We start from the raw sequence: 14,780 nt of genomic DNA, 5'->3' as shown, positions 1-14,780 counted from the left end.
AGCTTCTGAGAGATGCTCCTGCCTCAGGGCTCTGCATTCCTGGTTTCCTCTGCCATGAATACCCTCTGCTCAGTGAGCCGGTAAGATCAAAATTCCATCCTCTTCAAGTCTTTGTTGTTACTTCCTCATTGAGCATCTCCCTTACCAACTTATGTAAAATTGCAACCTCTTCTACTCAGACACTCCTTATTCCTCCTCAGTCTTATTTTTCTCCATAGTGTATGTTTGTCCCCTCCGGGGACAGAATAAGATAGGATATGAAAATATAGGCTAAGACATGTATGATATTATTCTCTATCTCCCCCTATTAAAATTTAATCTCCATAAGGGATGACATTTGTGTCTGTTTTAACATCTTTCTCCACAAATGCCTAGAAATGTGTATTTAACAAGTATCTGCTGAATGAATGAATGAAGGAATGGATACCCAAGGGGGAAAGGTGTTACAATGGTAGAATGCTGTTTTATTCCCTGTGTTTTCTTCCTCTTTATATGAGCAATAATTTATACTAGTATTTTCAATGCATGGTAGATTTCCTTTCTTGAGTTCCCACCACCATTCCTATAATATTTTATTTCTCTCTGTTTCTTGTTTTGATTTTAGAAGCTCTGCTTTTGGCAAGCACTGAAAGAATCTAAAAATGTCCTTGTTTGAAAACAAACATTTAATGATAAATGTAGTAATCATTAATGGTTTACTAGTCTCAGTAGTAGCAACAGCAGAGCAATCATTCATTGAGGCCTTTTATGAGTTACGGACCATGATTGATCCTCTACTTGTTGGTTTATTTAACCCTCAGGAAAAGCCCATAGAACGTCCATAATTAATAGGGATGGAAATGGACATTCAGAGCTTTAGTTAATTGGCTCCAGGTTACAGAACTAGTAACAGAAAAGTTGGAATGTTACGCTAACCATTCCTTATCCATATAGCTCACAGCATCTTTCTTTCCAAACATTAAAATACAATATATTGAAAAAGATTTAATTTGCTCAATACATAATTGTCAACAATTGACTTCCACAGCAAAGTTTTACAAATGATTCACAGCCTTCAAGTGAACGCATCTTTTTTTGACTTAAGAATACCTTACTCTTTGTCTGTTTTTTTTTCTTTTTTCTGCTGCTAAAGGTCTTGTAGGATAAGCAAGTGACTCTTTACACAGCCTGGCTTTCTTTCTGAAGCATGGTCTTGCTGCCTTGAAAAGGACTCATAATCACACCTTACCTTTCTTTAGATATGTTTGCTGGACTCCTTGGGGAGGCTTTGAAATGCTGACACTCCGTGTAAGTGCAGTGTGTTTGCCAAAATATATTCTCCGTTGGGGAGGCTGAGGACATTTTTATTTACTTATGGACACAGCATGGTTTATGGCCTCCCAGAGTGAGGAAATGGGAAAGGAAAATGACAAAAAGCAAAATCGAAACCAGCTAGTTGGTAAAATAACTTTAGTTTGTACAAAAGGAGACCAGTAACTTTGAGAAAGAAAACACCTTAAGAATTAATCAAGCCCTAGCCAGTTTGGCTCGATGGATAGAGAGTTGGCTTGCGGACGAAAGTGTCCTGGGTTCGATTCCACTCAAGGGCAAGTGCCTTGGTTGCAGGCTCCTCCCCAGCCCGGGCCCTGGTCAGAGCTCATGCAGGAGGCAGCCAATTGATGTGTTTCTCTCACATTGATATTTCTCTCTGTCTTTCCCTCCCTCTTCCATTCTCCCTAAAAGAAATCAATGGAAAAATATCCTTAGGTGAGGATTAACAAAAATAAAAATTTAAATTAAAAATTAATCCAAATACTTGAGGGGAAATGGTATTTATTGAGCACTTATTGCATGCCAAACTTTGAATAAAGTGTCTATGTTTACTTTATAACATGTGTTTGCAATAAATCGTTGATGTGGATGTTATCCCCACATTAAAAAAAATTAGATGGGGCACTGATATTGAAAGAGTTTAAATGACTTACTCATAATCAACTTACTGCCTCTTCATTTTGAAAACCATGAGTTTCTATATTCCACTATAGGAATAATACGTGACTATGGTCAATCTCATTTTGCCAGTGTTGGGTCACATGTATTTGGTTATCCTTATAACTCTAGGTGGAAGTTCCCTTCTCATTCATGAGTTGAACAGAAAGAAGGTTTTTAAAAGGAGGAGGGAAGTTCCCTTCTCATTCATGAGTTGAACAGAAGGTTTTTAAAAGGAAGAGATCAAGCCCAGCTGGTGTGGCTAAGTGGTTGAGTGTGAACCAGGAGGTCATGGTTCAATTTCTGGTTGGGGCACATGCCTGGGTTGTGAACTTGATCCTCCATGTGGGGCGTGCAGGAGGCGGCCAATCGATGATTCTCATCATTGATGTTTAGGTTTCTCTCTCCCTCTCCCTTCCTCTCTGGAATAAATTTAAGAATATTTTTAAAAAAGAAAAAAGGAAGAGATCAAGATGGGAAAGGTTTGCAAGTCAAAATACTGGAGAGACATGATCTGCACAGGAAAAAATCATTGGAGATTGCAGAGCATTTCCTCAAATATTCAACTCATTACTGAAAACATGCGTAAGAGAAACTTCTCGAGGGCAGGGAAAGAATCATGCAACCAGAAAGGAAAAATACCACAATTCACAGGAAATCAGATAGAGTACTTAGACAACTCAGTAGGATCTTAGGACAAAATTATATGCAGATTACTTTAATCTAATACTACTTCACATAGCTTAGAGGCAACCTCAAAAAGATTCCTGTCGCCGAAACCGGTTTGGCTCAGTGGATAGAGCGTCGGCCTGCAGACTGAAAGGTCCCAGGTTCGATTCCAGTCAAGGGCATGTACCTGGGTTGCGGGCACATCCCCAGTGGGAGATGTGCAGGAGGCAGCTGATCGATGTCTCTCTCTCATCGATGTTTCTAACTCTCTATCTCTCTCCCTTCCTCTCTGTAAAAAATCAATAAAATATATTTTAAAAAAAAGGATTCCTGTCTTTCCAAGTGACTGTGGTCCAGAACAAAGCTCAAGAATATAGCCCTAACCGGTTTGGTTCAGTGGTTAGAGCGTCGGCCTGAGGACTGAAGGGTCCTGGGTTTGATTTCAGTCAAGGGCATGTACTTCAGTTGCAGGTTGCAGGCTCAATCCTCCGCCCTAGTTGGGCTCATGCCAAACCCAACCAATCAATGTGTCTCTCTCACATTGATGTTTCTCTCTGTGTGTGTTTCCTGCTCTCTTTCACTCTCTCTAAAAATCAATGGAAAAATATCCTTGGGTGTGGATATATTTTTTTGACAACAACAACAAAACCAGAAAATTTATATATACAAGATTACCCAGCAACAAGAAAGTTAAAAGTCACAATGTATGATGTTCCATCAAAAACTATCAGGTAAGCAAAGAATCAGGAAAGTATGACCCATAAAGAAAAGAAAAATCAGCCAATAGAAACAGATCAAGAAACATCCAGATAATGGAATTACTAAACAGGACATTAACACTGTTATGATTATATCTCTATATGTTCAAGAAGAGAAAATATTATGTTAAGTAGAAACATAAATAATATATGTTTTTTAAACTAAACTTCTAGATGTGAAAACTATAATGTCTGACATGAGAAAAACACTGGTTTGCATTAACCACAGAGCAGATACTTCAGAAAACAACAACAACACTGGTGAACCTGAAGACATAGCAACAGAATTTATCTCAAGTTGAATACAAAGAGCCAAAAGGCTGGGGAGAAAAATGAATATATCATCAATGAGCTGTGGAACAACTTCAAGGGGACTACCATATGTGTAATTGGTATCAAATAATAATAATCCATGGAGGGGAATAGATAAAAGAAAAATAATTGAGAAAGTAATGGCTGCATTTTATCTAATTCCATTTTTTTTTTCCATTTGATGAAAATTATCACCCCTGGATCCAAGAAGCTCAGTAAATCAAAAATATAGGAAACATGAAGAAAACAATATAAAAACACATCTTAAAGTGCTTTCAAAATGTGATAAAGAAAAAGTCTTAAGAGCAGCTAGAGAAAGATGGTATGTTTGGAACCAAAGCACGAAGATAAGAAAAAGATATTTCTCAGCAGAAGCAATGTAAGCCAGAAGAGGATGGAGTAACAACTCTACCAAAAGAAAACACTGTCAATCTAGAATTTACAACATAGCATAAGAAGCCTCCAAAAATAACAATGAAATAAACACTTCCTTGGACTTTTAAATGCTTAAAGAATGCATCACCAGCAGACCTGTGCTATGAAAAAAATGCAAAACAAGTTTTCCATGTAGAAGGAAAAGCACAGTAGATGAATGTATCTATACATTGAACAATTAAGTGAGAGCAAATTATAAAAATGTGGCTAATTATAACATACTAGAGGCCTGGTGCACGACATTTGTGCATGGGGGTGGGGGGAGTGATCCCCTCAGCCTGGACTATGCCCTTAGCCCTTGGGGGGTGTCTGACTAAGTTGCAGTGGAACATCCGTAGTGCTGCTGCAGATGTGGAAGCCTGCAGACTCCCTCCACTGCCACTGTACTAGCCAGCTTGTGGCAGAGCGGCGCTCCCACTCGACCACCATGGGGCAGCTCCTGTGTTGAGTGTCTCCCCCATGGTGGTCAGTGCACGATATAGTGATGGGTTGTTCCGCTGTTCCGTCGATTTGCATATTACCCTTTTATTATATAAGATTTCCTCTGTTTTAAAATCTCCATAAAATTAAATATATATAGTAAAAAGTAATAACAAGGTGTTGTGAGGCTTATAGTATATTTAGATTACAAAGGCCAGTGGGAGGAGGGGGAATAAAGTATATGTTCTGAAGGTCTTATGCTAGAAATGAAGTCAAATAATATTACTTAAGTTATAAGTTAAAGGGTATAATTAAGGGAGAAAAGAAAGCTCTTCCTTTATTGTGCCCCCATACTTTATACTTTCCTGATTTGATTCAGTAGACTCTTTAAAAAATATGTTTTTATTAATTTCAGAGAGAGGAAGGGAGAGGGAGATGAGAGAAAATCATTGCTCAACTGCCTCCTGCACACCCGTTACTGGGGATTGAGCCTGCAACCTGGGCATGTGCCCTGACCGGGAATCGAACTGTGACCCCCTGGATCATAAATCGACATTCAACCATTGAGCCACACTGGCTGGGCAGGTAGCCTTTTTCTTCAATCATACACGTGGATGGTATTCTGTAGACCCAATCTAAATCGAGCTTTCTGTTGTAAATTGGTAATCCAGCGCCAATAAAATGAAAGGCTTATTAAACTATACAGACAGCATACTTGATTGAAGGCATGAAACAAAACTGCATTTATCCATATTTGAATTTTTTCTTGTTATTGCTTTTATTGATTTAGAGGCACAATTTGATTTTTTTTATCTGCTTACACATTTCTCATCTTAATCTTTTTTTAATCTTCCTGAAAATTCTGTTTTAATGATATGCATGCTGCTGTTTTTAAATCCAAAGAAAAACAGCGCATGATTTTGAAAAAAACAGACAAGTTCATTAACTTTGAATTTTTAAAATGCAGCTATGCGTTCCATGTTACCACTGAAGTTGATCTATTTGTGTTTTTTGAATCCAGAAATATAACTGCTTATGTTGAAAGCACCTGGTGTGCTCCCTCTCACTTCCTCATATATGACAGACATCATATCTATAATTCTCAAAAAATAAAATTGCCGAAACCGGTTTGGCTCAGTGGATAGAGCGTCGGCCTGCGGACTGAAAGGTCCCAGGTTCGATTCCGGTCAAGGGCATGTACCTCGGTTGCGGGCACATCCCCAGTAGGAGATGTGCAGGAGGCGGCTGATCGATGTTTCTCCCCCATCGATGTTTCTAACTATCTCTCTCTCCCTTCCTCTCTGTAAAAAATCAATAAAATATATTAAAAAATAAATAAAATTAACTATTAATCTCTTATCAAATAAGATTTAAAAGCCTTTTTAGTCTTTTTTTCTTCATATCTGATATTGCGTATACTGTATAAGTGCTCATTTCGGTAAAATACAACAAATGCTTTGAGTAGTGGAGACTTACTTATTATATAGGGACATAGACTAAGCTTTAGATAGGCCTGCTTTGGAAGAAAGAAAATAAACTATCTCAGTAGGAAAATAATAGTAAAAGAAATCTCTTTCCTTCCTTTTATCCAATTTACTGAATGCCAAGTATGTGCCTATGTCTGTCCTACAATCAAAACACAAACTCGTTCCAGCCAGGCTTCATATGCGGACCATCCCTGTCCCACCTTGAAGAAATTCTAATACCATTTTATTGCCTGAATTAAATATGAGTTATTTTTCTTAAAATAAATCTTCAAAATTGCTACAGTGTAATCTAGGCATTAAGATGAACAATAAATATTAGTAATATTAAAATAATTTAGAATGACTTTTGATAGAGGTTTAAATAAATACAGACTCCGGGATTTATTTACAGATAGCTATTAGACATAACTTTGAAATTTACCTTCAGATAATAAGAAAACTGGGTGAGATCCATAGAAACAATGCAAGGGGGAGGGAGGAGACAGAGGACCCGCGAAGACTAGGGCAGACCTGGTGGGAGACGTACTTGACACACGGATTGCAGAGGGTAACACGAGGGCGGCACCATACTTTGTGACACACTGTGCTGGCCAACGGTGCTCTACTGCTGGTTGCTTTCAGGTTTTAGAAACCGTATTAGCAACGCTTATGCCTGATTTTATAACTGATCCAAATATTCTTCAAGTTTCAAAAGTTTATCAATGAATAGCTGTGCAAGTCTGCTCAACCAGATACTTTTGTCACCCTCGACTATGTGTTCTGTCAAACTGAGTGATTTTCAACTCTATGAGCACATTAGAATCAACTGGGGAGCTTTTAAAACTAATATTGAGCCCCATCTCAGACCATTAAATGAGAATCCACCAGGGTGGGGCTGCACTATATCACGGTGAAAACTCCCCAGGCAATTCTAATGTGCAGCCAAAGCTTAGACCTACTGCTTTACACCGAAAGCCGCACTCAGCATTTCCCTGCCCTCTGTCACACTGCGGCGATCATAATGCTGATATCCTGCTCCTCTGGCGCCGACTGCCATTTCCCACGTAAATCTCAGTCAATAAAGAGCACCCATGATGAAGAGTCATAACTATCATGATGTGCTATATATGTAAATATGTATGTATGAGGATTATCCATGTCAAGGTTTTATATTTCCTAATGATTTACTAATAAGGGCATTTATCACATACATTCATTTATCCATACATTTTTACATAATTCTGGGTCATTCAGAGATGTTATACTTTAGACAAGAGTTACCCCAGAGCTTTTCAGGTGAGACAAGAAAAAAAAAGTGCGGGGGGTGGGGGGGACTTTCCAAAAATGTTCCTAGGAAATTTCTATAGATGAAATTCTCTTTTTAAAAAAAATATTTTTATTGATTTCAGAAAGGAAGAGAGAGAGAGAAACATCAATGATGAGAGAGAATCACTGATCGGCTGCCTCCCGCACTCCCCGCACTGGGGACCAAATCCACATCCTGGGCATGTGCTCTGACCAGGAATTGAACCTTGACCTCTTGGTTCTTAGGTGATGCTCAACCACTGGCCAGGTTGCTCTGGACATTTCTTTAAGGAGCACGTCAGTTTCCAATCCCGCCTATCCAACACACGCTTGTTCTAGCTTGTCTGGCCTCCTGGGGGGCTCACCTCTATTGCACTGTGTTACACATATTTGCCCCAGGTGTCATGCATATCTCTTCGGTCACTATAACCAGATTATGAAGACCTGGATTAAAAGGAACCTGAAGAGTATTATCTAAGCTACGTAAACCAGTCAGAGAAAAACAAATACCACATGATCTCACTCATATGTGGAATCTAATAAACAAAATAAACTGATGAACAAAATAGACCAAGAGACATAGAAGCATGGAACAGACTGTGGAATCTCAGAGGGAAGGCGGGAGAAGGTTGGTGGGTGGGAAGAGATCCACCAAAGAGCTTGTATGCATATATGCATCACCCAGGGACACAGACAATAGGGTGGTGAAGGCCTGGGGCAGGAGGCAAGGGCGGGCTGAGTAATAGTCCACTGTGTAAATGTAAAGACAAATACCATCTGACTTCAATTATCTGTGGAATCTAATGAACAAAACAAACTAACAAACAAAATAGAAACAGACTAATAAATACAGAGAACAGATTGGTAGCTGTGGGGTGTGGGGAGGCTGGGTGAAAAAGGTGAAGGGATTAAGTAAAAAAAGAAAACAGACAAAGAAACAAAAAACTCATAGACAGACTACAGCAAGCCTGTCAAACTCACGGTCCACAGGCCGCATGCCTTGTTTATTTGGCCTGTGTTAGCCTTTGAGTTTGACATGCTTGGACTACAGTATGGTGATTACCACAGGGAAAGGGGTTGGGGTGGTAGAAGAGGGTAAAGGGAGAATGAATGGTAATGGAAGGAGACATCACTTTGGTGATAAACTCACAATGCAATATACAGACGAGGTATCATAGAAATGTACACTTGAAACCTATATAATCTTATTAACCAATGTCATCCCAATAAATTTAATTAGAAAAACACAAACAGGTGATGCTTGCCTAACCTGCGTGGGGCCGACCTGCTGGCACCTGATCTCAGACTTCCAACCTCCAGAACTATCCTGGTTTCAAGACGGCACCAGGAGAGAAGATGGACTCACCTCCTCCCAGGCACACACAGAGTCTGCAACTGCACATGGAGCAAGCGCCCAGGAAAAAGCCTAATAGCTGAGCAACACCTACATCCCAGAACGAGAGATGGCCCACTGTCCCCACCCTATTCCCGGGCAGCCACACAGTCAGTTTGGAGGAAAGTGAAAATGCTAAGTTTCTCTCTGAGGAGCCAAGAATCTGAACCCCATGCCGGGTTCCCCAACTTTTAAGACCTGCATCTGGAAGACGAGCCCCTAGAACAGTGATGGCGAACCTATGACACGCGTGTTAAGAGGTGACACGCGAACTCATTTTTTTGGTTGATTTTTCTTTGTTAAATGGCATTTAAATACATAAAATAAATATCAAAAATATAAGTCTCTGTTTTACTATGGTTGCAAAGATCAAAAAATTTCTATATGTGACACGGCCCCAGAGTTAAGTTAGGGTTTTTCAAAATGCTGACACGCCGAGCTCAAAAGGTTCGCCATCACTGCCCTAGAACATCTAGGTTTGGAAACCTACAGGGCTCCCATGGACGAGACCTGCAAAGCTGGAGAACTAAGAAATGGCTCCTCAGGGCCTGACGTGCAGACTTACCTGCCCCAGGGCTGGGTGCAGAGAAAGCAGGCCTAAGGTGTGCAGACTTTGCATGCACAGGCTCATCTGCTGATCTTAGGCAGCAGCATGGGCCCGAGGCGCAGGCAGCTAATGTAACACACATCCGGGGCCTGCTGACCCGACTTCTCCAGCAGGTGGGCAGCATCTCGTCTCCAGGCTCTGGTTTGGAGGAGGCCCTCCTGCCACGTGTGCAGGCTCCGTCCATCCTGGGATCGACCCCACAGGCAGGTCTTAAGTAGGCAATTTGCTGCCTAACCACCATATTACACTGCAAACGGGGGCCTCCTCTTACTGGCCTCAAGGCTTCATCAACTCTTCTTGAAACTATTTACAGTCTTGTGAAGTCTAAAGAGACTGAAAAGAATGATTTCCACAGTTATAAAAATCATACGGAACTGACTTCTGTAGGTTCTGCTGGGAGAACAGAGTGTCCTTGGGGTCTGAAATCTAATTGTAGGGATTGGTTAAAGGTGGTGCCGGCACAGGCCCTTCCCATCTGTTTTTCTGGTTCACTTGATCAAAGTGGTTTGTTCTTGCCACGTTGAGAAAGGCTGGGCTTTAATGGACGGGCTGTCTCTGTGTCCCCTGGGCAGTGCTGGGGAAGATTCCCGGGACCGGGGACCCTCCTGCTCCCTCAGCTTCTTCCAGTCCAGCCCTGCCCGTTGTTCTACTGACTGCCAGTGACTTTTTTTATTTTTTTATTGATTTTTTACAGAGAGGAAGGGAGAGAGATAGAGAGTTAGAAACATCGATGAGAGAGAAACATCAATCAGCTGCCTCCTGCACATCTCCTACTGGGGGTGTGCCCGCAACCCAAGTACATGCCCTTGACCAGAATCGAACCTGGGACCTTTCAGTCCGCAGGCCGAGGCTCTATCCACTGAGCCAAACAGGGTTCAGCTGCCAGTGACTTTTGATTCAAGAAGCTTCCTCCAAGGTGGGAGCTGCTATTTTTCCGTAAATGCAAATGGTTACACTGCAAACTGCTAATTTTATTAACCAATGTCACCCCAACTAATTTAATTTGAAAACAATCAATGAAACATTTGAAAAAATGTTAAAAATGGAGTATTTTGCTCTCATCTCTCTCTCTTTCTCCCTTCTATCTCTATCTGAAATAAAAAGTCTTCTCCAGGAAACTGGATGAATCATATCCCCTCCACCCTTCCTACCCTGGCCCCCTGCTTCCTGACCCCAGTCCCACCTCCTCCCACTAGTGCCCTCCCCCTGCTGTTACTCTCCTCCCTCCTATTTGGACCACCTCCCTACCCTCCATTGCTGCCCATGGCCCCAGCTGAGGGCCCAGGTACTCCTGACCAACCCTCTCAGCAGTGTGGGACAGTACATGGTGCTCCAGAACCAGGGTATGTTTGAGCCCAAGCTAAAGAGCTTCTACATCAGGTCCACCAACGTTACTCAGATCAAGACCCTGAAGCCAGAAGAGCTGGCCAAGCTGGCGAGGGAACCCATGTCCCCTGTGGGGACTCCAGACTTACATTGGCAGCGTGGACAAGGACTTTGGGGCAAAGTCCAGGCCACTGGATGCTGTGCTACTAACATGGGCTTAGTCTGTGACACCTGCCTTAATGGCTTGGTAAAGCTACTGTCCTCCTGTAATGAGGTCGGGGTTGCGGCTTCTGTGTTCAGCAAGAAGCTACTGTATATGCGCTGGCACAGAGCGATCATCAAACATTTGGCAAAGCTCACAGACAGCATCCAGGTGCCCGTGGCCCAAGCCAGCACCCTGTGGCTCAGTAGTGAGTACAGCAAGCATGTCTCCAGGATTGCACCTGATGACCCAAGGAAAATGGCAAAGCCCCTCACAGTAGAGGAGGGCATCCACCCAGCAGCCACGCTCAACCTCACCAAGTGTAAGCAGACCACACTGTTGACCCAGCATGTGCTGAGTCTGGCCGGGTCTGACCAGTACGGTGATACCCATCATGGAGCACACTTCACCCGGCAGCTACGCTCAACCTCACCAAGTGTAAGCAGACCATGCTGGTGACCCAGCGTGTGCTGAGTCTGGCCGAGTCTGACCAGTACGGCGATACCCATCATGGAGCGTGCTTCACCCGGCGCATCATCCCTCCTGAGCTGGGTGGGGCCCTGAGCCACCGCCGGGGCCAAGAACCTCTCCTTTTTGGCATCCAAACCGGCCCCAGCCTTGAAGTCATCCTTCAAAGACCGGGACGGCTTCCAGCGGCACTCACTGTCCCACCTGCTCAATGCCAAGGCCACGGGCTCCCAGGAGCTCCCAGACGGGGCAGAGGAGGCTACATGTCTCTCTGTGTGCAACATGGAGGTAAGTGAGTGGGCTAAAGCTCAAATTGTAAGAAGAGGAAGAGGAAGAGAAACCCAGGGTGAGGATGAGGAGAAAGGGAGGAGCAGTGGGAGTGAACAGAGTGGGGAGGCAGGCGAGAAGGGGAAGAGAGAGAGGGAGAACGTGCCAGAGGCACGAGGAGCAGGCCTGATCTTGGATGCGGGTGGCGATTCCAGGGGTAGCTTACTAGAGTAGGAGGGGAAGAGGTGGAAACGGCCTCCTGGAGGGTAAAATCAAACTCCCAGCAGCAAAAGTCGCCTGTAGTCAAGGAGATCTCCCTGCTTGATGGAGAGGACTTCGCCCCTCTCCGTGGCCACCCGTGTCTCTCCCCTGGTTGCATCGACCGGTCTGGCTGCTGATCTACATGGCCCGACACTTGGACTCTCCCCTGGTGCCCTCCTGCTGAGTCCAGTGTTGGTATCAGCAGGCAGGGGCTCCTGTACCCACAGCTGGTGAGGCGCTGGCTGTGAACTCCATCTTCAGCCACCTATCTTTCTCCACGGACCCTCACATGGTGCTGTGCACATCCACTTTTCCAACAACTCCGATCTCCTCATCAAGGGCCGGCATGTGGCATCAGCATCCGGGAATTCCCTGAAATGGATTCGCTGGCACCAGTGATAGGGGGACTTATAATCTGATAGATAGAGCACCTGAATTAATCTGAAAAAATAATCATATTAGAAATCTTAGAACATGTATACTTACAACCTGAATTAATCTGAAAAAATAATCATATTATTAGAAATCTTAGAACACATATACTTATGTGAATAGGGGATTCAGTTTTTCTTCAGTTTCCTTTTCAAGGCCTGTGCAAAGCAATTGAGGAGGTGGCTCAGCTGTGAACCCAGCAAGCAGAATCGATAAGCATGGTCAGACCGACCCACCAGAAGTCAAAACATCATCGCATCGCCTTACGACTAAGGACAATAGCGGACCTCCATGGCTGCACGCAGCTATATCCATTCCCAGTCTCTCCCTAGCCTCTTCCCCTTTGTAATCCTGTCCCCTGCACCTTGCTGTAGACAGGATTTGAATGGTTGTAAGCACCCTGTCTTCTTGGTGGGCTGGCCTTCTCATTAAATGCTGTATATGATTCAATCCTGCCTTCCTTATTGGACACAGCGACAGGCAGCCCGAGCCCACCAGGAAGGTTCCTGGTAACACGAGGAGAATCACCACTGCTGTAATGAGCATTACTTTCTGTGACTCAATCTATGCAGCCTTGTTCCAGCTGTGCACCCCAACTTGGCAGTTCTATGTGTCCATTTAGCAACCCATTGGGGAGCTGATGGCCCCATGCTCATGAGAATGAGTTAAAGGGACAGGGACAGCTAAATGGCATGAACGAGATCACGGACACCTGTCTGAGTGACCACACGGTGGTGCAGGGAGTGACTGCCACTGCCAACCTGGGTCCTGTCCCTTGTGAGAGATGAGGACAGGTTTGCAGGGAGGACACCAAGCAGGGGAAGCCTGGCCCTGCTGACTCTGGATGCCCGGCACACTGGAGTTGCCCAGCTGACAGTCAACAGTGAGAGGACGGTGATGGGCACCATGGTGGTAAAGGACATGGTACAGCTCCTGACTCAGTGACTGCCAAGCTCTGTGACCGCTGATCCCCGGTGGCTGCTCCCTTATGACATCTGGGTTGTGAGCTCCTCCCTCTCTCTTTCGCTCCTCCATCCCACTCCTCATGTCAGAGAGCACCCAGGGGCCCTCTCTCCATCTGGTCATTACCAGGCTCTCCCAGGGATTCCTGTTCCTCTCAGCCCTCCCAGCTTTCTGTAGCTAAATATTCAGCAAAATTTCAATAAAATGCCTTCTTCCTAATATATATTATACACACATTATATATACATATATATATATATACACATATACTCACATATATGTATATATGTATGTACACACACATATACTCAATTTAATGGGGTGATCATTTTGCAATATGTACAAATATCAAATCATTATGTTGTATACCTGAAACTAATATAATATAGCATTATCAATTTATTTTATCAATTAATATAAATAAATAAATAAATAAATAAATAAATAGAATATGTATTTCTAGGCTCTACTCCAAGAATATTGAACCCAAATATCTGGGGGTGAGCCTAGAAATCTTCATTTTAAAAGTCTCATAGATGATTTCAAAGCATAGTAAGGTTAAAACAGCTAAGGTATGACTTACACACCTCTTGTTTTAACTGCCCCCCTTCCTGCCCTGGGCTCTTCTTTATTGCACCAGCCCTTCAGAAGAGAACTGGGACTGAGGTGCCAGAAGAAATGGCCTAAAATCACATGAACCGCAATCTCCGGAACCTGCGCATTGTATAGTGGACAACAATCAACCAAATGAGTGTCTACTAACACACAATCCAGGAGAAGCTACTGTGGAAACTCAAACAAGAGTGGAATTTCTGACTTTAAGGGGTTTATAACCCAGCCAGTGTAGCTCAGTAGTTGAGCATCCATCAACCTATGAACCAGGAGGTCAAGGTTCGATTCCAGATCAGGACACACGCCCTGGCAGCTTGATCCCCAGTAGGGGGGGTGAAGGAGGCAGCTGATCAATGATTCTCTCTCATCATTGATACTTATATCTCTTTCCCATCTCCCTCCTCTCTGAAATCAATAAAAATATGTTTTTTAAAAAGCTTTTGAAAAAGGGGAGTTTACAATCTGGTAGGCGATAAAGCTACACATAAAAACTAAGTGAAGAGAAAAAATCTACTCATCCTAATTTCTTGGGTAATTGTCTTGACTTTTACCTCTACTTTGACTACAGATCTAAAAACTCTGCATAAAGCCACCTAACGTCTAGTCTAGGTTTCCCATTAAATAGTCTAAATGCACAGCCATGAAATAGTCTAGATTTCCTAGTCTCTAGTGTGAAAATGTATCTGCTCTGTGTATTCTGAAATTCCAAGGTATGTCTAGTTTCAAGTCCCCTGAATCACTTTCTCAAGTTATTAAAGTATTTCAGAAATTCTATCACTTTGAAATTTTCAACTGCTTTTGTGCTCAAAAGTAATACAAGACAGCAGTTATTTTGTATTTATTCTTTTACTGATTCTAAATCATAAATTGATATAACCTATATCCTGGGATACTAAAGATAGTTAAAACTTGATAC

The 14,780-nt window shown here is 42.9% G+C and overlaps 1 pseudogene; it reads left to right on the top strand.

Moving 5' to 3' along the window:
• Window positions 1-10,657: 10,657 nt before the first annotated feature.
• On the top strand, window positions 10,658-13,234 carry LOC102754563 (annotated as a pseudogene).
• Window positions 13,235-14,780: the final 1,546 nt, after the last annotated feature.

The sequence above is a fragment of the Myotis davidii genome, unplaced genomic scaffold (assembly GCF_000327345.1).
Source record: "Myotis davidii unplaced genomic scaffold, ASM32734v1 scaffold590, whole genome shotgun sequence".
In the NCBI taxonomy this organism is placed as follows: Eukaryota; Metazoa; Chordata; class Mammalia; order Chiroptera; family Vespertilionidae; genus Myotis; species Myotis davidii.
This window is presented reverse-complemented; position numbering and strand designations above follow the sequence as displayed.